General features: G+C 44.4%; 1 long non-coding RNA gene across 1 annotated transcript in view; it reads right to left on the bottom strand.

Annotated features, from left to right (window-relative positions):
* Positions 1 to 21,341, bottom strand: part of LOC133261185 (uncharacterized) — a 34,232-nt gene that overhangs the window by 2,413 nt on the left and 10,478 nt on the right. Inside the window, exon 2 of the long non-coding RNA XR_009741042.1 lies at positions 16,254 to 16,326. This is a non-coding gene — a long non-coding RNA (uncharacterized LOC133261185). The remainder of the gene's footprint in view (positions 1 to 16,253; positions 16,327 to 21,341) is intronic.

Here is a 21,341-nt window from a genome sequence, read left to right as displayed (position 1 = left end):
CTTCACCACATCGCATCTCATCTTGATACTGTCAATGAAAAGGTAATGCTTGTAGAGGAGGACTTTATGTCTCTATTTTATGAATTTGGGGATGGAGGCTCACTGAGAAGTGTGCCTTCCACAGCCAGCAGGCAGATGGCAAGGACTTGAACACCAGCTTCTTTTATGATAGGTGTGCTACCCCATTAACTCCTCTCATTCTACTCTAAACTTTATTTTCAATCTTCCTGACCCAGTTTAGGCTGGCTTTACTATTTTGGGTTCCTAGAACCTAAAGGTTTATAGTCATAATTAATTGCACTCTAAGAGTTAATGTCAGGAAATTGACTTGAAAGGGACCATCTAGCACAACAGTAATGTTTCCTGACTCCAGGGACAAGGAAACACTTGCTGAGGAATTGTGCCTTCATTGAATCAACCTCACCTCCATTATCTTAAAATTTAAAAAGCATCTTAATAGGGAAAAATTAGGTTATGAGAAATTCAGAATTCAGATGCTTTTCCATATGTTTTTATCTGCTTACTAGCTGATGAGTTCATTTGAGGACTCAATTGTTAACCATTTTTTTCAGTTGAACCTCCCTGCTCCAAACTGTCAAGGAGCACAAATATTGATTTAAATACATGCATTGAGATAGCTTCTCACTCATCAAATGGAGGCAAGCTATAGTGGAGGACAGGGTACATTCACACACTATCAGTTCGTTCAGTTCAGTCGCTCAGTCGTGTCCAACTCTTTTCGACCCCATGAACTGCAGCACACCAGGCCTTCCCGTCCATCACCAACTCCCAGAGTTTACTCAAACTTATGTCACACACTATGACAGTCTTTTATTCATATATGACCTAAAACAAAAGATTCATGAAACAACTTTTAATTTTTAAATTTTGTATTTATCTTTTCTTTGTTTTTAATGCTGGAGATGTCCCACTATATTGATTTTATAGTTCACTAATGGGGATTAAGATCTGCAGTTTCAAAATACTGGCCTATGAGTTCTTACTAACTCTCTTGTATCCAGTCATCACTTATATGTGAGCTGAGTTTTCGGTTTTAATCTCTCTCTTGAGCTACAGACTCTAATCCCCAACAGTCTATGGAGCTTCTCTGCTAAGAGGAACTCAAAGTGAATGTAACCCAAGCAGAACACAACACCTCTCCCCTCTTTCCTCCCAGTTTCCCTCCCTAGAGTTCCCCATCCTCTGAGGGGATCACTCTTGATCCAGGTGGCCACGCCAGACACTTGGTTGGTGTCCTCTTCTTCCCTTCCTCACTTCCCATACCCAATCAGTCACCAAGTCCTGTCCAATAGCCCCTCTAAATATCTCCTGGATTCATCTACTTCTTTCCAACAGACCATTATTATCTCTGAACTACTTCAACAGTCTCTAACTGGTCTACTTACTTTCCAATGTGATGCCTTTCAATCCACTCCACACACAATGGAGAGAAGTCCTTCTAGGATGCGAAGGCTGATCACTTCACTCTTTAGCATAAAAGCTTTCGGTGATCTCCTGGAACTTGTAGTAACATGGCTTCCTTGGCTTGGAATCCTCTTCTATTTGCTCACCAACCCCACATCCATCTCTGCCCAGCCCTACTCATTCTTCACGTCTCTACTACGATGTCACTCACTATGGGAGCTCTGACCTGACCTAGACAGCAAATTCAGGTCAAACTGGCCTAAGCATCCTTGTGCGTGGTCCTTTAGCCTCCTGCCATCACCTGTCCCAGCACTTACTGCCCTGTACTGTCTGAATAGTTCTGCATCATAGCCCAGTGTCTGCAACAGATACTTGCTGAATGAAAAAATCAATTCTGGTATGTAACCTAGTCTTTTCCTTCAATACATCATAAAACATTTTTCTACTACATAATTTTAAAGGAGGGCATCCTGTATAGTATTGCATGAGTGTACAGCAATTTATTTAACTATTTGTCAAGCATTTAGGTGGTTATAAGGTTCCTCTGACTATACATATTATTATAGTGAGCACCTTTGCACACAGTTCTCAACACGCAATTTTAATTATTTTCTTGGGCTAAAATTCCTAAAATTTGAATTGCAAGGCCAAAATGTATGCATGTTTTAACAGGTTTTGATTTATATTGCCAGGTTGCCCTGCAGGAAGTCTGGGCTAATTTGCACTATTACAAACAGTATAAAAGAGCGCTCATTTTCCCTCATTCTTAGCAACACTGGGTTTCATTAAAAAAAATATATATCCAATTTGAAAGGTAGAAAATAATAATTCCTTGTTGCTTCATAAGGGATATTAGCATTAACAATTGCATAAAATATTTTCATGTATTATTCATCATATGAAGGTTTACAGATACACACAGGATAATAATAATAGCTGTTATTTAGAGAGTGTCTACTTGTAGGCAATGTCGTATACAGAAGATTGTGAGAACTTATTGCATACAGAAACTGCTAAAAGTTCTGTTTACATTATTTGTCACCAAATCCTCACAAAAAACCTTACAAAATATGTAGCAATACATCTATTTTACAGAAAATCTAGCTGAAATAATGATAAATTATAAATGATTATAAACGACAATAATTATTGTTCAATTATTATGTGCTAGTTATTAATGCTTAGTGCTTTCAAAGTCCTAATTAATTCTCACAACAGCCCTATTGTATGGATGTGAAGTTTTGACAAAGGTGCTAATGTACTTCAATGGAGAAAAGACAGACTTTTCAACAAAGCTGCTGGACCACCTGGAATTTCGTATGCAAAGAATATTCCTTGACCCTTATCTGGTACTATACACCAGATATAACTCATAATCAATCATAGACCTAAATGTAATAGCTAAAACTATAAAAATTGTAGAAGAAAATACAGGGATAAACTTGATCTTGGATTATGTAAGAATTTCTTAGGTAAAACCCCAAAATACATAAACTAAAAAGAAAAAGATAAGTAAAATTTTATTTTGGACTTGACCAAAATAAAAAATCTACACTCTTCAAAAGACATTGTTAAGAAAATGAAAAGACAAGTAACAGTCTGAGAAAAAAACATTTCCAAAATCTGATAAAAGACTTACATATCTTGAATATATAAAGAATTCTTACAACTTAATGAGACGACAACTCAATTTTTAAGAGTAAAAGATTTGAACAGTCCTTAATCAAAGAATATATTCAAGTGCCCAATAGGTACAAAGCAAAATAAATAAAACCAAATGAGATACAATTACACATTTTTACAATTGACTAAAATTAAAATACTGGCAATACTCAGAAATATTATATGATATCACTTATATGTGGAATCTAAAAAAAATGATACAAATGAACTTATTTATGAAACAGACTCATAGAACTTAAGGTTACCAGGAAGGGTGGAGGGGAAGAGTTAGCGAGTTTGGGACAGACATGTGCGCGCTGCTGTATTTAAAATGGATAACCAACATGGATCTACTGTATAGCACAGGGAACTCTGCTCAATATTCTGCAGCAACCTAACTGAGAAAGGAATTTGAAAAAGAATAGATATATGTATATGTATAACTGAATCATTTTGTGGTGTACCCGAAACTAACACCACATTGTTAATAAACTATACTCCAGTATAAAATAAAAACTTTAAAGAAGGACTACTAATACCAAGTATAGGTGAAGATATGGAGGAACTTAAACTCTCATACACTGCTGGTGGGAAAACAAAATGGTACAACCACTTTGGAAAGCAGTTTGGCAATTCTTTTAAGGAATTATCTATTTCAATGTTTTTTAAAATTTTTATTGGAGGATAATTGCTTTACAATGTTGATTTCTGCCATACAACAATGTCAATCAGTCATCAGTATATATGTCTCCTCCCTCTTGAACCTCCCTCCCACTTTCCACCCCATCCCACCCCTCTAGGTTGCCGCAGAGCATCAGATTGAGCTGCCTGTGTTATATAGCAACTTCCCACTAACTACCTATTTTAAAAAGTTAAATATATACTTACTGTGTAACTGAATAATCTTGCTTCTTGGTATTTATCCAAAAGAAATGAAAACACACTTCTATGCAAAGAACAGTAGCAAACAATGATAGCAGCTTTATTAATAAGATCCTCCAAATTTAAAAAATCCCAAAAGTTCAGTAATAAATAAATGGGAAAATAAAATGCAGTATATCACAATGAAATATATATATATCACTCTGAAATAAAAAGGATTGAACTGTGACAAATGCAGTAACACAGATGGAACTCAAAATAATTATGCTGAGTGAAGGAGATGAAGTACAAAGGACTATAGAAACTACAGCTTAATTTATATGAAATTCTAGAAAAGGTAAAACTATAATGATAGAAATCAAGGGAGTGGTTGCCAGGGGCTGGGGATGGGGAAAAGTGATTGCAGAGATACAGAAGACTGTTGGGTAACAGGACTGTCTCCTGTCTTGATGACTGTGGTAGTTACACAACCATACACATTTGTCCTTATACTGTACAATTAAAATTGGTGGATTTGATTATATGTAAATTACACACTGTAAGTTTTATTGTAAAGATGATTTTGGAAAGAAAGTAGGAAGGAAGCAAAGGAGGTAGAAAGGCGAGAAGAGAAAAAAAAAATACTGTCAGGCCAGATAAAAGCTGGTTAATGTCATACCAATATGACAATAAATATGGCAATAAAAGTGTAACCATTGGAGCTATATTCTTTTGCCAGACAGAAGTCTGCAGCTAAACATGTAAAAGAAGGAAGGAAGAAAGAAAGAAAATTCAAGACCTATCATAATTCAGAAACTGGACTATTGAACTCTTGGGTTTATACCCACTTAAAGGTGCACACATGTGTACTAAAAGGCAAGTTCAGTGATGTTCACAGCAGTTTTATTTGCAATAGCTCCAAACTGAAAACAACCAAAATGTCCACCAATAGTAAAATGACTTGCAACAAATCAGACAATAGGTTTTTAGACAGCAGTTGAAAAAAGCAAACGATGGTGACATGATATCCTGATGGATTTCATAGAGGTAATGTTGAGCTTAAGAAGTCATATGCAAAAAATACATGTGAAGGATAGAATTCCATCCATAGGGATTTCAGAAAACGAATCTGTGGTGATTGAAGTCAGAGTAGCAGCCTCCTGGGGGAAGACATGACTGAGGCAGACCTCTGGGGTCAGGAAATGTTGAATAGATGGATCTGGGTAGTGGCTGCACAGTGTATAATGGAGTAAAAATTTAGTAAGCTGGACACTCCAGATTTGTAAACTTAATGAATTTAAGTTATGCCTCAGTGGAGAGACAATTATTTTAAAGACATACCAGAAGATCAAATCAGTTAATCCTAAAAGAAATCAACCCTGAATATTCATTTCAAGGACTGTGCTGAAGCTGAAGCTCCAATACTTTGGCTACCTGAGGCAAAGAGCCGACTTACTGGAAAAGACTCTGATGCTGAGAAAGACTGAGGGTAGGGGAGAAGGGGGTGACAAAGGATAAGATGGCTGGATGACATCACCAACTCAATGGACATGAGTTTGAGCAAACTCCAGAAGATAGAGAAAAACAGGGAAGGCTGGTGTGCTGCAGTCCATGGGGTTGCAAAGAGTCAGACTTGACTTAACGACTGAACAATAACAATGACAAAAATACTCAGTGCCTGTTCATTTCTGTTTCTTGATTTCAGACTTGGCAGACGTACAGACCAGCTAGGTTGGGTTTTTATCTGTTCTTTATGAAAACAAGGAACTTGTTAGTATGAAGCATGGGCATTCTGAGCCGCCCTGTGAGTGAAGATCTGTCTGAGAACTGTCTTGATGGTTGGAAAACTACTATATAGGCAATCCCATGTGTTCACATAGACTATGTTAATTATAACTTTCTTATCTGTTCATCAGGTCAGATTTCTCAACCACTCTCTCTGGGGCACCTGGAGCCTTGAGAAGACCTAATTGCCATCTCCCTGTCTGAGGACCTATTAAAAAGTGCTTTGAGCAAACAGCTTGAGCTGCAGGAGGAGTGGCGGCTGTTCATTTTACAACTTTCAGAGGGTCAGGGCCCCTTTCTGCTTTTGTCAGGTAACTCTGGGTTCCCAGATGGGTGAGCGAGCTTACTATAGTCCTCTTTGCTGTTTTTCTATTGAAGAAAATTTTTATTGAAGGTGTGTGAGCTCCCTTTCACCTGGGCAGAGGGGAAACACAGAGCTCACAGGCTAAGCTCAGCCTCACTGTACAGCCCCAGGGGCTGGTCACTTAACATCTTTAAACCTCACCCCAAAGATGTTAGGAGACATAGTCTATGTTCAGAGATAGGAAGATGCAACATTTTGAACATGTCAGTTCTCCCCACACCAGTCTATGGATTCAATGCAATCTCAGTAAGTTCCCAGAACTAATATTGTTAGTTTGTTTTTGTTTTTTCATAAAATGGGTTGCAAAGAGTCAGACACGACTGAGCGCACGCGCACACACACACACACACAGAGAAAACTTGACAAGATAATTTTAAAGAATATATGACTGTCCAAAGGGCTAAAAATAGTAAAGACATTCCTGAAAAAGACTAGGTTGGGGGTAATTTGATATTGGGAATTATCATGAAATTATATGACAAATGAAACAAACTAGACACCAGCACCAGATGTACTCTGTGGACATGACGTGACATGGTGACATTGCAGACAGCAGGGGAGGAAGTGCTGGACTGGGGCCAGTGGCTATCCAAACAGAAAAAAATAAAACTGAATTCTCTCCTCCTCCATATGTTATGGACTTCGTGTAAATTCCAAAGGTACTGAGGACTTACAGGTGAAAGGCAAGAGGATTTCTTCAACAAGAGAGAAGAGAAAGTTCTAACTATAAAAAGGAAAGATTAATAAACCTGACTGCATTAAAATTAAGAACTCTGTTCATCAAAAGATGTTGATGAAAAGTGAAAAGACAAGCCATATCTTGGGAGGAGATATTTGGAACATTAATAACAAATAAAAGACTAGTATCTGAAGTGTATGTTAGTCGCTCATTCGAGTCTGACTCTTTGGGACCCCATGGACTGTAGCCCACCAGGCTCCTCTGTCCAGGGGATTTTCCAGGCAAGAATATGGGAATGGGAAGCCATTCCCTTCTCCAGTGGATCTTCCCAACCCAGGGATCAAACCTGGGTCTCCCGCATTGCAGGCAGATTCTTTACCATCTAAGCCACCAGCAAAGCCCAGAATATATAAAGAGCCCCTGCTAATGCATAAAAGAAAGACAACACAGCAGAGACTGAGCAAAAACCAAGAATAGGCATTTCTCAGAAGAGGGAGAAATTATAAGCCCATTATAATCAGGGAAACGCAGCACAAGAACCCAGCAACAAACCATTTTAGAAAAAAATGCTAAGTTTTGGGCAAGACTTGAATCAAAAGGAACTTCTATGGTAATACATTCCTTTCTTTTTTTTTTTTTTTTAAACTTGATGCAGTCTCTTGGGAAAACCATTTGGTGGTTTCCACAATTGAGGGTTTGGATATTTGTGGCCCAGCAGTTCCACTTCTAAGTGCACATGCTAGAGCAGGGTCAGCAAACCACGGCTCACAGGCCACTTTTTGCTTTTTTGTTTTGTTTTTGCTAAATAAAATTTTATTGGAAATCAGCCATCTCATCTGTATGGCCTGTGCCTGCTTTTACTCTAAGAGAGCCGAGCTGAGTGGCTGTAATAGGGACCATAAAGCCCGAAACCTAAAATATTTACTAACTAGCCTTTTACAAAGTTTGCCAACCCTTACCTAGAGACATTTTTACAGCCTCATCTTGCTTTCACTTATCACATTTTTTTCCTGCACTGGGTCTTTGTTGCTGCACATGAGCTTTCTCTAGTTGTGCTGCACGAGCTTCTCATTGCAACGGCTTCTCTTGTTGGGGAGCCTGGGCTCTAGCGCACAGGCTCAGTAGTTGTGACACATGGGCTTAGTTGCTCCGAGGCATGTGGGATCTTCCCGGACCAGGGATCAAACCGGTATCTCTTGGATGCAAGGCAGATGCTAAACTGCTGGGCCACCAGGGAAGCCCCAACATTTTTTATGGACTTTATTTTTCAAAACAGTTTAAAATTTACAGGGAAGTTGAGAAAATAGTACAGAGAGCTCTCACATGCTCCTGCACCTCATTTCCCCTATTATTAGCATCTTATATTAGTATGCACCTACATGTTCATACATTGATATGAACTGAAAGTGAAAGTTGCTCAGTTGTGTCCAACTCTTTCAACCCTGTGGACTATACAGTCCATGGAATTCTCCAGGCCAGAATACTGGAGTGGGTAGCCTTTCCCTTCTCCAGGGGATCTTCCCAACCCAGGGATCAAACCCAGGTCTCCCGCATTGCAGGAGGATTCTTTACCAGTTGAGCCACAAGGGAAGCCCCAAAACGAGCTAAGGTGTTTACTATATTCACAGTTCCTTAGCTTTTATTCATTGTCTTTTTCTCTTCCAGGGTCCCTCTCAGGATGCCTCATTACATTAATTGTCATGTCTCCTTAGGCTCCTCTTGGCTGTGATAGTTTCTCAGACTTTCCTTTTTTTTTTTTTTTAAGCTTTTTATTTTATATTGGAGTGTAGCCAATTAACAGTGTTGTGACACTTTCAGGTGGACACCAAAGGGACTCAGTCATACATACATATGTATCCATTTTTCCCCAAACTCCCCTCCCATCCAGGCTGCCACATAACATTGAGCAGAGTTCCCTGGGCTATACAGTAGGTCCTTGTTGGTTACTGATTTCAAATATAGCAGTGTGTACCTGTCCATTCCAAACTCCCTAACTATCCCTTCTCCCCATCTTCTCCCCCACTCCTGCAACCATAAATTCATTCCCTAAGTCTGTGAGTCTCTCAGACTCTCCTTGGTTTTGATCACTGTGACAGTTCTGAGGAATGCTGCTCAAATATTTTTGAAGATGTTCCTGGGAATTTATTTGATGTATTTCTTATGACTCGATAGGGATTATGGGCTTTGGGGAGGAAGATCAGAGAGGAAAAGTATCGTTTTACCAAGGGTACCAACTAACAAGAATTATTTCGGCTTATAATGACCTTGATCACCTGCCTAAGGAAGTGTTTGTCAGGTTTTGTCTGTCAAGGATTCTTCCCCTCACCTTCTGCCTTTGCATACTGGACTCTCTGGAAGGCAGTCACGATGGGCTTCCCAGATGGCTCAGAATCTGCCTGCCAAGGCAGTAGATGCAGGAGACGCGGGTTTGATTCCTGGGTTGGGAAGATCCCATGGAGAAGGAAATGGCAACCCATTGCAGTGTTCTTGCCTGGAAAATACCAGGGACAGAGGAGCCTGGAGGGCTGCAGTCCATGAGGTCGCAAAGAGTTGGACATGACTTAGCAACTAAACAACAACGGCAGCACTGTGCACAGGCTACACTTATGGGACGGGGATTATTCCTTGGGGGTGAAATGTATTATTTTCTTCAAGGGAAATCTGCCTCTTTTCTCCCATTCATTTATATATTCAATCACTGATATCAGTATGGGCCCATGAATACATATTTACTTTAAACTTTGGGTCAAATGTTACAATACTACTTTATTTTGTAGCTTGGTGTTCCAGTCTTATCACTAGGGATCCTTTCAGTTGCCTCCTGTATGCCTCTATCAATGGAGGTTTTTAAAGTTTTGAGCACTTTCTTACATGCTAGCAACACAAAATGCTCCAGGTTCACCATGTGTATTTCCTTTTCTGGTTCTAGAATTGGCCATTTCTCCAAGGACTCTTGGTTCCTTATTGGAGAATGGTATTAGAAACCAAGATCCGGGTGCTAAGATACTTATTGTTATTAGGGTGTCATTGCTTCTAGGCCCTCTTAGACTATAGGACAGGAACTATGTACGTATATATTAACCTCTGTGTGTGTGTGTGTGTATGCATATACAAATACTTCTACATGTAATCATCTGTATAAGCTACACATGGGTTTATACTAATGTCTCCCACTCTAATCCATTACCACATGGATCATTCCAGCTTCCTCTCTTTGACTATTTGTATATTCCCACTCCAACTATAAGAAATTGGTTTCCCATCATCTGTCAACCATTTACTTGATTGTCCAATTCCTGTGTACATGCTTAATAATATCAGAATAAGTATTGCATGCCCCCATGGGAAACAATTTTATTAACCAGAGCACAATGCTTATGTGCACTTTTCCATGCCTCTATTCTTACTTATTTCTAAAGTTGCTTAGATCAGCATCTTTCTCCACCCCTTTCAAATGCAAATGTATCATTCATTTGCAATACAGTTAGATTCTCTTGGGACATTCTCATTCTTCTATAGGGTCCCCTGATCTCCTAGATGGATTTTTAACTTTGTGTATATTAAAATTCTGTTTGCTATTTGTGTGCCCAACTCAGTCACGTCCAACTCTTTGTGACCCTATGGACTGTAGCCCACCAGGCTTCTCTGTCCATGGGATTCTCCAAGCAAAAATACTGGACTGGGTTGCCATGCCCTTCTCCAGAGGATCTTCCCAACCCAGGGATTGAACTCAGGTCTCCTTCATTGTGGGCAGATTCTTTACCTTTTTATATTCATACCTAATTTGTGGGATGGTTGTGAGCATTAAATGAGATAGCATATGTAAAGTACTTAGTCTTCACTGTTGACAATTGTGTTCCTATTATCGCCCCCTCAGAAATCATGGTCAGTTACTTCTGCTCTGTGTTAAGTCACCTCCATGAACTTCACATTAAGCCCTTTCTTATAGGTGACTACCTGTGAGGGGTCAAGTCCACTCCACCAAAGAGGATTTGGGGAGCCAGAGCTGAGGTTAGAGGTCATCCGCTATATGACCTTTTTTGCACATGAGGAAAAAGGGGCACAGAGAAGTAGATATTGAGTAGAGTTCCCTGTGCTATACAGTAAGTCTTGTTGGTTATGCTGTACTTTAATTTACACTGACAGCGCATCTCCATTCAGACCAACCATACACTCAACTTTTTGCAAGGTTTCCAGGCTAGAATATCTGTTTTCTAGAGAGAGGTTTCTAGATTTGTTCTCTTGAGTAAAGAAAACCTCGCAGTAGGTTAGTGCGGTCGACCCAATACTGCAGATGTAACAGAGCTGAAAGGAGGCTGAGAGGATAACAGGACACATTCGGGGGAAAAACATTCTTCTGCAAGTGTAGGACTTCTGATCGATTAGCCCATCCAGTGCGGTAACTACAGCGAGCAATGGGTAACACCAGGACTGGGAAATGGGGACTGCGCACAGCCTGTGGTTGGTGTAGTACTAAGAAATAACCACACGATGTCACCAGAAGCCATTATTTGGAAACAAGTCAAGCTGGGCTCCCAGCCTACTTCTGATCTTTCAGTGCCTGTCTAGCAGATTCATGGGGTCGCAAAGAGTCAGACACGACTGAGTGATTGAACTGAAATGATCTAGCAGAAAGGAAATTTCCCTGGAGCTCTGAGTGGCCTCCATGCATGTGGCTAATGAAAGAAGGAAATTAATAAGCAAGTCCTCAAAAGTAACTTCAAATGGGAAGGATTCACTTAGACCAGCACTGTCCAATAGAAATATAATGTGACCCCTGAATACAAGCAGAATATGTAAATTAAATGCTCTACTAGCCACATCAAAAGAAAGTAAAAAGAAACAGAGGAAAATAACTTTAACAATTTATTTAACCCAACAGATTAAAAACTTGTCATGTCAATATATAATCAATACAATAATATTAATGAGATACTTTATTTTTGCATGCTGCCTTTGAAATCTGCTGTGTGAGTGTGTGTTTAATTTTTATTAAAATATAATTGATTTACAATGCTGCGTTAATTTAAGGTGTACAGCAAAGTGATTCAGTTATACATATACATATACATATATATCCAAGATTTTTTTCCATTATAGGTTATTACAAGATATTGAGTAGAGTTCCCTGTGCTATCCAGTAAGTCTTGTTGGTTATGCTGCACTTTAATTTACACTGACAGCACATCTCCATTCAGACCAACCATACTTCAAGTGCTCAGTGGGGCCAGGGGCTGTCGTGCTGGACAGAAATGAAACAAGTTCACGCGCATCAGCTCTGAGAAGCAGCTTGCATGCACTGGAGAGATATGGGGGCCCAGAAGCATCCTGAGTGCAAGGCTAATTTAGCAAATAGTACCAAGTCAGCTTGCATTCCCCTAAATTCCTTGCCACTTGCTGGATAATGCCTGAAATTCTACTATCTGCTCCTTTGGGGCTTCACATCCTTCAAATCCTAAATGTGACACACTCTTCTCTTTTTTTACTCACAAGCCAGAGACCCAGGATCTGAGTTTATGGAAGGATATGGGCCAGGAGGTCTTCTCTCCACAGGAAAGGGTAACAGATGAGCAGCTTCTCTGGCCCACCAGAGACTTGTCATAGCAAAGAGAGTTCAAGGCCCTGTAACCCCCTGCCACTCCACCATCCCCAGTTAGCTTTCCTGAACCCACACAGGAAATGCTCAAGATGGTCAAATTTGACAGCCCTCCCATCAAACTAGCTTCCTAACCAGAAGTGCTAGAGAAAAGCCAGCCCGCTTGGCTCTCTGAGCCCAGTTCCTGCATCCCTTCTACCACCCTGGACCAACACAGCCCATCCACGTTGAGTTGGGTTGTCTCATCCACACGCACTAGGCAGTTTCCACCAGACAGAAAGGGAATGATGTCCTCACACTTCCTCCTCATCCCCACTCCCGCCTTGGGCAAGAATTTCAGTCCAGTGGTTCCTTAGGCTTTTGGCCCAGTCTACTGTAAGGACTCCTGTGGAGAGGGGAAAGGGGGACTCGATTTCCCAGGCTATTGTGGGCCCTGGTAACATACTATTATCTGGAGGAAATGCTGAACATTCTGGCTCCCAGGGCCAAACAGCCGACAGTGTGGAAATATCTGAATTTCTGGAGAGATTGTTTTTCATTGCCTGGCATTGTGTTTACAGCACATGGAGGAGGAGAAGGGCATGCCTGCCACAAGGAAACGGCAACCCACTCCAGTGTTCTTGCCTGGAGAATCCCAGGGACGGGGGAGGCTGGTGGGCTGCCGTCTATGGGGTTGCACAGAGTCAGACACGACTGAAGCGACTTAGCAGCAACAGCCACATTGGAATAGAAGCCCCATTCCTTGAACAGACTACTCAGATCAAAGTGCTTTCAAAAGAATTAACCAAAGTTATTCAACAAAATGCTTGGGTACCCACAGCCCACAGCAAACACAGCAGCCAGTATAGGAATACAGATGCTAAAAAAAGATTGGGAGTTCTGAGTGATGAAAAGGATGGTGGCAGTGAGTCAAAAGGATCAAACAAAGCTGGTGTGCTAGCATGGTAGCTTGGGGCAGCCGCACAGAGCTGAGGCCCATGTCCCATAGACATTGCTGCTCTGCCCAGCCCCCAGCCCCCATCCTATTTCTCTCCCTGTGGTCTAGAACCTGGCCCCACCACATCACCTCGACTGTGCCCCACACTCCCCTCCTACCAACCAAAGGGAACCAAAAAGTCAGAAATTTAAAAAAATTTTTTTTTTTTTTGCCATGAAATTCCTGGAGAAGGGAACGCTTTCTGGTGAATAACATCTTCAGGAAGACAAAAAAAGCTAACTCAGCAGCAGTTGCTAGGAACTTATCTGAAATATCAAGTGTGTCTTACTTATCGGTAACTACTTGGTAACTTATCTAATTTGGAAACAGATTCTTCATGATGCAGCTCTCTTGGGTGGGACCGAGTAAAACAACAACAACAACAAGACAAACTTGCGGAAAAGCTACACATAGGTGTATTCATTCACATTTGCCCCTAAAGGTTCCCAGAGCACAACTCTCATTCACTGGAGGTGATTACTGGGGTACAGCCTGAACTCAAAAAATAAGCCAGGGGTGAAGAAATGGGCCTTACGGTTCACTGTCCCACTGTCCTGGGTGTGTAACTGTACAATTTAACCTGGAAACTGCCTGCACCCCTTCAAAGTTGGCTGTGGGGTTGGCAGGTCAGTGTGAGAACTGTATGTTTGAACTGTAGGATTTGGTGATGCCTAGGGTCACATTTGGGGCTTCCCAGGTGGCACAGGGTAAAGGGCCGATGCAGGAGATGCAGGAGATTTGGATTTGATCCTGGGTCAGGAAGAGCCCCTGGAGGAGGAAATGGCAACCCACTCCAGTATTCTTGCCTGGAAAATCCCATGGACAGAGGAGCCTAGTGAGCTACAGTCCATGGTATTGCAAAATGATGGACACGACTAAGCACACACACACACAGGGTCACGTCTGGGGAGTGTGCAGGATTTTGCATGTGGATTTGCCTTCTTATCCAAAGAAGCAGCAGGTAGGATGGTGTGGCAGAAAGGGCACTGACTGGCCTGGAAGGTAGTCTCTGCCTGCCATCAATGGGTGGTGTGAGCTAACATTTGTCACCTACTTCTCTGGGCTTCCCTGTGGTTCAGCTGGTAAAGATTCCCCCTGCAATGCGGAAGACCTGGGTTCAATCCCTGGGTTGGGAAAATCCCCTGGAGAAGGGAAAGGCTACCCACTCCAGTATTCTGGCCTGGAGAATTCCATGAATGTATAGCCCATGGGGTCGCACACCCAGCTTCTCATTATAAGGAAGAAATAAAAAGCAAAGCCTATATTTAGCTAAGAAAGTGTGAAATGGCAAAGTCCAGAATTTCTTTCAACGGTGCATTTGTGTTGTATGTGTGTGTGTGTGTGTTGTCAGTGTCTGATGTTGTAATTCTCCTCAAATTTGACCACGAAATACCACATAGCCTAAATGCCAAAGCCTAACACTGTCCCTGTTAATAGCATTCCTATTTGGATGCCTTTAAAAAATACCTAGGAAACCACCTATTTCTGTTTAATCTGCAAAAAGTTTTAGTTTTAAAGGTAAGGTGTTTTTGAGTTACTGAAGCCTAGTTTAAACAGTACAAAGTACTGTGTTTTTAAAGCTTAACTAGACAAGAATTTGTTTCCTTTGAATGACAAAAAAAAAAAAAAAGAGCTATTTTCTTCTCCAACAAGGAGGGGGGTATGTCATCACATAGCAATAAAAACTGAAAATCCAACCAAATTAGGACTGACAAAAAAATGGCAGCTGGTAAAGCCTGAAATTGTAACCTATTCTCCAAGTCGTGGAGAAATAAAATTAGGGCAAGTTCAAGGATGAGAAGTATCAGTAAAGTATCTAGGTTTTGACTCTTCAAAACCCCTGAGAGGCCCAGTGATTTCTGGTGGAAATTCCCAAAACCCTCAATCATGAGTCACTGTAGTCTGCTGCCCCCTGAGCCTCCACTGGTTTTGGCAGACATCAGCACCCCATATCTCCAGCCCAGCACTGGTGGGGAAGCTCTGATTGGGAGAGGATGGGGCTGAGGGACGGGTGGTAGTGAAATGACCTTATAAGGCAACTTTAAGTCCTGGGGAAGGCCTGGTGTTTCATCAAACTAGAAAAAATGTTAAGACCTGAGACCTCCTGCCCCTCCCATTGAGAGTCCAGAGAAAGAGGGAGATGTGTTTAAGGACATCCTTCTATTTAAACACGAAGGGTAATCAGGGTAATCCCCCTAATGATTCTATCTTAAGCAAGCTCTGGAGGATGGAAGACGTCTAGCTCACAAAGGTCAGACCTTGATGTGAGTGTACCGTGGAGCCGGTCAGAGCCTGGAAGAAGCAGAACCCAACGTGGGGGTATTCATACCTTAGGAATCACCAACTTCCCATTTTACAGGTGATGGACTTCAGGGTCAGAGAGTGAAGTAACTTAAGGACTCCCAGCCAGGATTAAGCCCAGTCTGCTTCCCAGGTGATGGGAGCAGGACCTGGAGCGGGAAGGAGTTCCCACCTTCCACCTGGCCACTCAAAGCTGGGGCTCTGTGGCAGAAAGAATGGGTGTTCCCTGGGATTCTCATAGACACGCACATTGGGGCTCAGTGCTGAGCTGTCTGGGATGTGCTTCCTGGCACATAATTACCACCATCAAGATTATTATTAGCATTAGGCGTTTACATGACACTTAATATTTCCAAAGCATTGTACAGCCATTTAATTAGTTTTTCCTTGCAACATTCCTGTCAAGTCTGCACTTGATAGCTGGGAGACTGACAGGGGCAGGCAGGAGAGGTGAGGGGATAAATGCTAAAGGTTGATGGAGAAAGAGGGATGGCAGCACTGTCTCTTGGCTTTCCTTCTCTGATGACCTAGGGAAGATAAATAACCTCCCATGCTCCCTGCAAATTCTGTACTCCCAACCCCTAGGTCCCCACAGTCAAGGTACCTGTAACTTCCAGGAGGTAGAGGATGTGAGGAGAAGCTCTTCTTTGGTGTATTTTGGCTCAAGGTTCAGATACCTTCCAAAAAGAAAAAAAAGACCCATGTCAAGTTCAAGTTCACATTCATTCAGAATTATTGACACCTTCAGTTTCTTGCCAAATCTCAACTACACTGCAAATTTACAGAGTTGTGATTTCCAGACCTAAGACAGCCTCCAATAGGAAGACTTTTTAGCATTTGACAAGTCCTAATTAGGTTTGCTCACTCCTCATCTAAGAGCCCTGTGGGGTCTGGGGAAACTGGGGTCTGAGGTGCCCCCTCAGTGACAGAGACCTTGCAGCAAAGCCTCTAGTTCTGCTCCTTGGGTTCAAGGACAAAGCTGTGGGAAAAGGAAATGGGAGGGAGCCAAGGCTGAAAGACTAAAACTCCTGGTGATTAGCTGAGGGAGATAGCACTCTGGGGTCCAGCCCCCTCTTCTCAGCCCACCTGCACTTTTCTGAAGCAAGCTGAGAGGCCACCTCCTTTTTCTCTGCCTGGAAAGTTCTTTCACCAGGGTCTGGGTGAGTTGGAGCCAACCATCAGCACAACCCCTTCCACATAGCACCAGCTGAAGGTTCTCAAGGATGGCAAAGTTTCTCACTGGCCTGCAGAGGACCTGGAGCCAAGGTAGAGGGGAGTGGACCCCTATCTCCTATCAATTCTGATCCTAGGTCCCCTCCTTCCCTCTCCATCCTCACCCTCATCCTGGTCAGTAAGAAGGGCTGCTGGAGCCTTGGAGAGGAGCAATCCCGAGGGATGAGGGATGATGGCTAGGAAAGGCTGGGTAACCCGGATTTTGCCACTGTCCTCCACCGGCCTCCAAAAGTGGTGGTGGGACAATTGAGGCTCAGGTCTAGGAAGCCTAGGGACTCCTCCTCTCAGCGGGACTCGAGCTCTCTGCACGCCCCAGCCAGGGCCCCCCCTCCTGCTGCCGGAAAGCAAGTCTGGGAAAGACTGGGCTTTGGCGATCACTCTGGCAGCCGTAGCTGCCGAGACCAGACACTGAAAATGGAGGTGCGGGTTGGGCTGGTGGGGTGGGGGTGAGGGTTCCCAGCAACTTCGACCTGCCAGGACCAGCGTTTTTGCCCCCGCAGCCCGCTGCAGCCAACCAAGAATGAGTTCACGCGGGGCCCCTTCCAAGGTCACTGAGCTCAGAAGCGCGAAGAGCACCAAAACCCGCAATGAGTGGTTGCCCGACCGCGCTACACCCGGAGAGGCTGTCAGAGTGACGGAAACAGAAGGTCATCTCCCTGCAGAGGATTCCAGTTCCTACCAAGAACCAGAGATCTGCCTACCCCCGGAGAGAACTCGGAAGGCCGGGCCAACGTTCACCCGAAGGAGCTCCGCAGCCTACACGAGTCCCGCCTGGCTGGAGCGTCTGGGATCATCGAGGCCGCCTCGGTGCGGAGAAAATGATAACACCCCCGTCCTCCCTGGGTGCTCCGAACAGACTTTCCTCCGCTCCTCCAAGAGCTGGGGATCAATTCTGCTCTTCGTTTTCCGCTTGCTATAAGCATCCCCTCGGGCTACGTTATGACTCTCCGTGACTCAGTTTCCTCCTTTGAAAGTTGGAGAGGCAGTGCCACACTTCTCAATAGGTTACTGTAAGCATTACATGAACTAACCCCAATTAAAAGCTTAGAGCTGCTCCCAAAGCACACCGCTGTATGCTGGATACTCTTCCTCAGCATCCTTACCTCCTCTTAAGGGGACCTTCCTTCCATCTGTTTGTCTCTCTCCCCTTACCCCTCTCCTTCCCTCTCTCCGCCATCTCGATCCCTCATCCGCATTCTCCCCTTTCCTTGTCTCTCTCCTTATCTCTCTGTCTCTCCGGAGGGCTTTGTAGACCCGCAAAATCTGAATGAAATATGCAAAATGAATCCATTCTTTTTCTTCTGTCGGTCCCGCCACAGAGGCGAATCTGAGCTGTGTACTTTGGAGCCAGCGTTTTCCGCACCAGCGCCGCCGAAGTTCCCGCGTCTCGGTCAGCTTGCCGCAGCGCACTCTTGTCTGGCATCTTGTGATTCCTGAAATCTGGGTTTCTTGGCCCACCTGGGAGAGCCAAGGAGGTGGTGGGTTGGACACTGAGTCCCTGCTGCTACTCGGTCCGGCTAGGAGACAGCGATCACGCTGCCACCGTGCTCAACCCACAGCTGCAGCCGCGGTGCCGCCGTGGTAGGCCCAGGCTTGGAGCTCGCATTTCCTGGGCCGACATAGCTTAACGGGGTGGCCACCAACTCCGGGGCCTCAGCACCCAGGCCAGAGGGCACAAAGTTCCATGGGTCAGATCTGAGAGGCTGGGAAAGCGCCCGTGTCACAAGCAATATGAGTTCCGCGCTGCCGAGAACCGGGACTGCGAACTTTTCGCCGGCCTCTGAGTGCAGCTCGATCTCCCGGACTCGGGAGAAAAATTCCGAGCCGTACAGACCGCCAGGACGTCAGGGCCAGGTCACCAAGTACACCAAAGGATCGGTTAGCGTTCACAAGGACAAGTGACCAGACCCTTGATTTTTCCATCTGCAGCTAAGAACTTTAACCACTGGCCCTGAATCTCAATGTGCGCCGGTTGTTAAGACGCTGAAATTCACCACTTCCACTTCCGAGGAGCCGGTGGCCCAGAACGATTCTTGGACACGCAGACTGGAAGACGAGAAACGTCCCCTCCATCCAGAATGAAAAGGGTCCCAGATTCAAAGTGGCAGCCTTTCTGGGTGTCCCACGGGGAGTTTCTATTCCCAGGGGAGGGGAAGCGCGGCCTCCGCCCAACCATCGTAAAAAGCAGCGGATCCAGCCTCGCGCTGCCCCTGGTCGTTGGGAAGCTGAAGAGGAGGTTAGAGGGCCCTGCCTGCTGCTCCGTCAGGTGCAGATCTTTCCGGGGCGCCCCAGTCGGCACGTCTAATCTGGGCGCAGGCAGGCTGCCCCAAGCTTGCGCGCCGGCCCTTTCAAAAAGCACCCACAGCGGGCAACTCTCGCTTCCCTCCAGCTTCACTAACCCGAAATTCCAAGCAAAAGTCACGCTTTCTCGGGATAGCCAGAGGAAAATACTGTCTCCCACCCCCCTTCTTTCCGTTCTTTATTAATTTCATGGTGAGTTTTAGGGGAAGTGGCTTAAGATCTGAGCGATCCTCCTTTGGTCTCAACGCCTACCTTTTTTGCTTCATCTATCTAGGAGCCTCCAGTCAGGAGCTACTCCGGCCCGACCCCAGGAGTTTCAGAGTGTCCATGGCTTCGCCCGTTTTTCTAGCCGGGTCTAGCTTCCGTTCTTCCTTGACCTCTCTGACAATGACTGCAATCCAGGGTCCTGGGTCTTCTCTCCTAAGGCTCCCACATGAACATCCATTATGTTCTCCCTGGCTCCGTGACACCCGTCCTCCCCAGCCATGTCCCACACTGTAAACTGACTGAAGTTTTCCTGTTTGTTTCTTTTTAAAAAAGGTTTAAGTAAACGGGCATTTGGGATTCCTTGGTGGCTCACATGGTAAAGTGTCTGCCTGCAATGCAGGAGACCCGAGTTCGATCCCTGAGTCGGGAAGATTCCCTGGAGAAGGAAATGGCAACCCATTCCAGTATTCTTGCCTGGAAAATTCCACAGAAGGAGGAGCCTGGCAGGCTATGTCCATGGGTCGCAAAGAGTCAGACATGACTGGCTTCATTTCAAACAATTATTCGGGCCACCAAGAAGCATCCTGACTCCACGCAAATGAAATCCCCAGACAACTGAGAAAACAGTAATATTAATTGAAGCAGCTACATATAAGATATTAGGATATAAATGGCATGTAAAAGTCCAGAATCTATTAAGAGCTGGAAATAGAATCACAGGACATACACGTCTACATATACTTGTTAGATTCAATGTTAGATTCAAGGTCAGAGTCGAGAAGGGATCAATCTAATCCAATTTCCTCAGTTTATGAATAAGGAAACAGGCCCAGAGAATGCCAGGGACCCTCTCAAGGTCGCATAGCAGAGGAGTCGAAAGAATCCAATTCTGACTCCCAACTCACTGCCCATCCTACTCCGACTCAGGTGCTTGCTGCTTTAGGAATCACAGAGTAAACAGCTTAAGCTCTCATGAGGCGAGGGGATTCCGTGAAGGATCCGCTTCCTGCAATCTTGTCTCTCCCCTGTCTGGTGTGGACTGTCCGGAAATGGTCTGGATCTCCCGGCCCAGGGAGTTCAGATCAAATCTCCCCCCTATAGCCTCCTCTTCCGGAGAGCAACACAGGTGCAGTTCTCCGAGAGCACCGATAGGTGGCGCGTTCCTCACAGGAAAACCAGCCGGGAATCCTCCCGCGCTCCTAGGACCCTGCTCTCTGCCCTAAGAACCCGCCTAGGGTCCCTCTCGAAAGAAAGCGGGTAGAAAGGGGTGCAAGAGAGGGGCTCAGGTTCGTGCTGGAGGTTTGAAAAGACACTAGAAACCTTGATTCTAGCTCTTCGGCTCAGAGTGACCACACTCTTTTAAGAAGCTAAAGAGCTTGGAGCGCCGAGGGCACGGCTCTGCTCACTGGCCCAGAGACAACACCAGGACTTACCAGGGTCACCCCTAGGGGGCGTTATCTCCCCTCAACAAACGCGTCCACGAACCCGCTCCTTCACGCAAGCGGGGCTGCTGCCTTTCTCTACCACCATCCCCAGGCCCCATTCTTCCGCCTACTTTTTTTTTTTTCCAAATATTGGGAATGGAGTGGGGGGGGGGGGGGAGTAAGGGAAGCCGGGAGCTTTTTTCAATTGCGACGATAATTGTCCCCGAGATGGTTTTCTTAGTCTGCTCATCCATTATTGACTTCTTTTCTAATATTTGGTTTTGCCGCTTTGATCGCCAGAAGATCACAGACTTGACTCCTTTGCATAACAATTTTGGGGCGGGCATACTCGGTGCGGGAGGGGAGGGACGTGCCTGGAATGGCTTTGGGGTCGGTATTCCATCCCTCCCCCGTACTTCATTCCTGACATTGAGGCCAGCCTGCCTCTCACTGACTTCCCATCCCTAACAGCATCATTCATGCCTGGAAAGTTCTGAAGGCGAGTGGGGGTGGAGAGGAAGCAGGGA

This window comes from Bos javanicus, chromosome 2, assembly GCF_032452875.1.
Source record: "Bos javanicus breed banteng chromosome 2, ARS-OSU_banteng_1.0, whole genome shotgun sequence".
Classification (NCBI taxonomy): domain Eukaryota; kingdom Metazoa; phylum Chordata; class Mammalia; order Artiodactyla; family Bovidae; genus Bos; species Bos javanicus.
The sequence above is the reverse complement of the archived record's forward strand: the minus strand, read 5'-3'. Positions and strand labels throughout refer to the sequence as shown.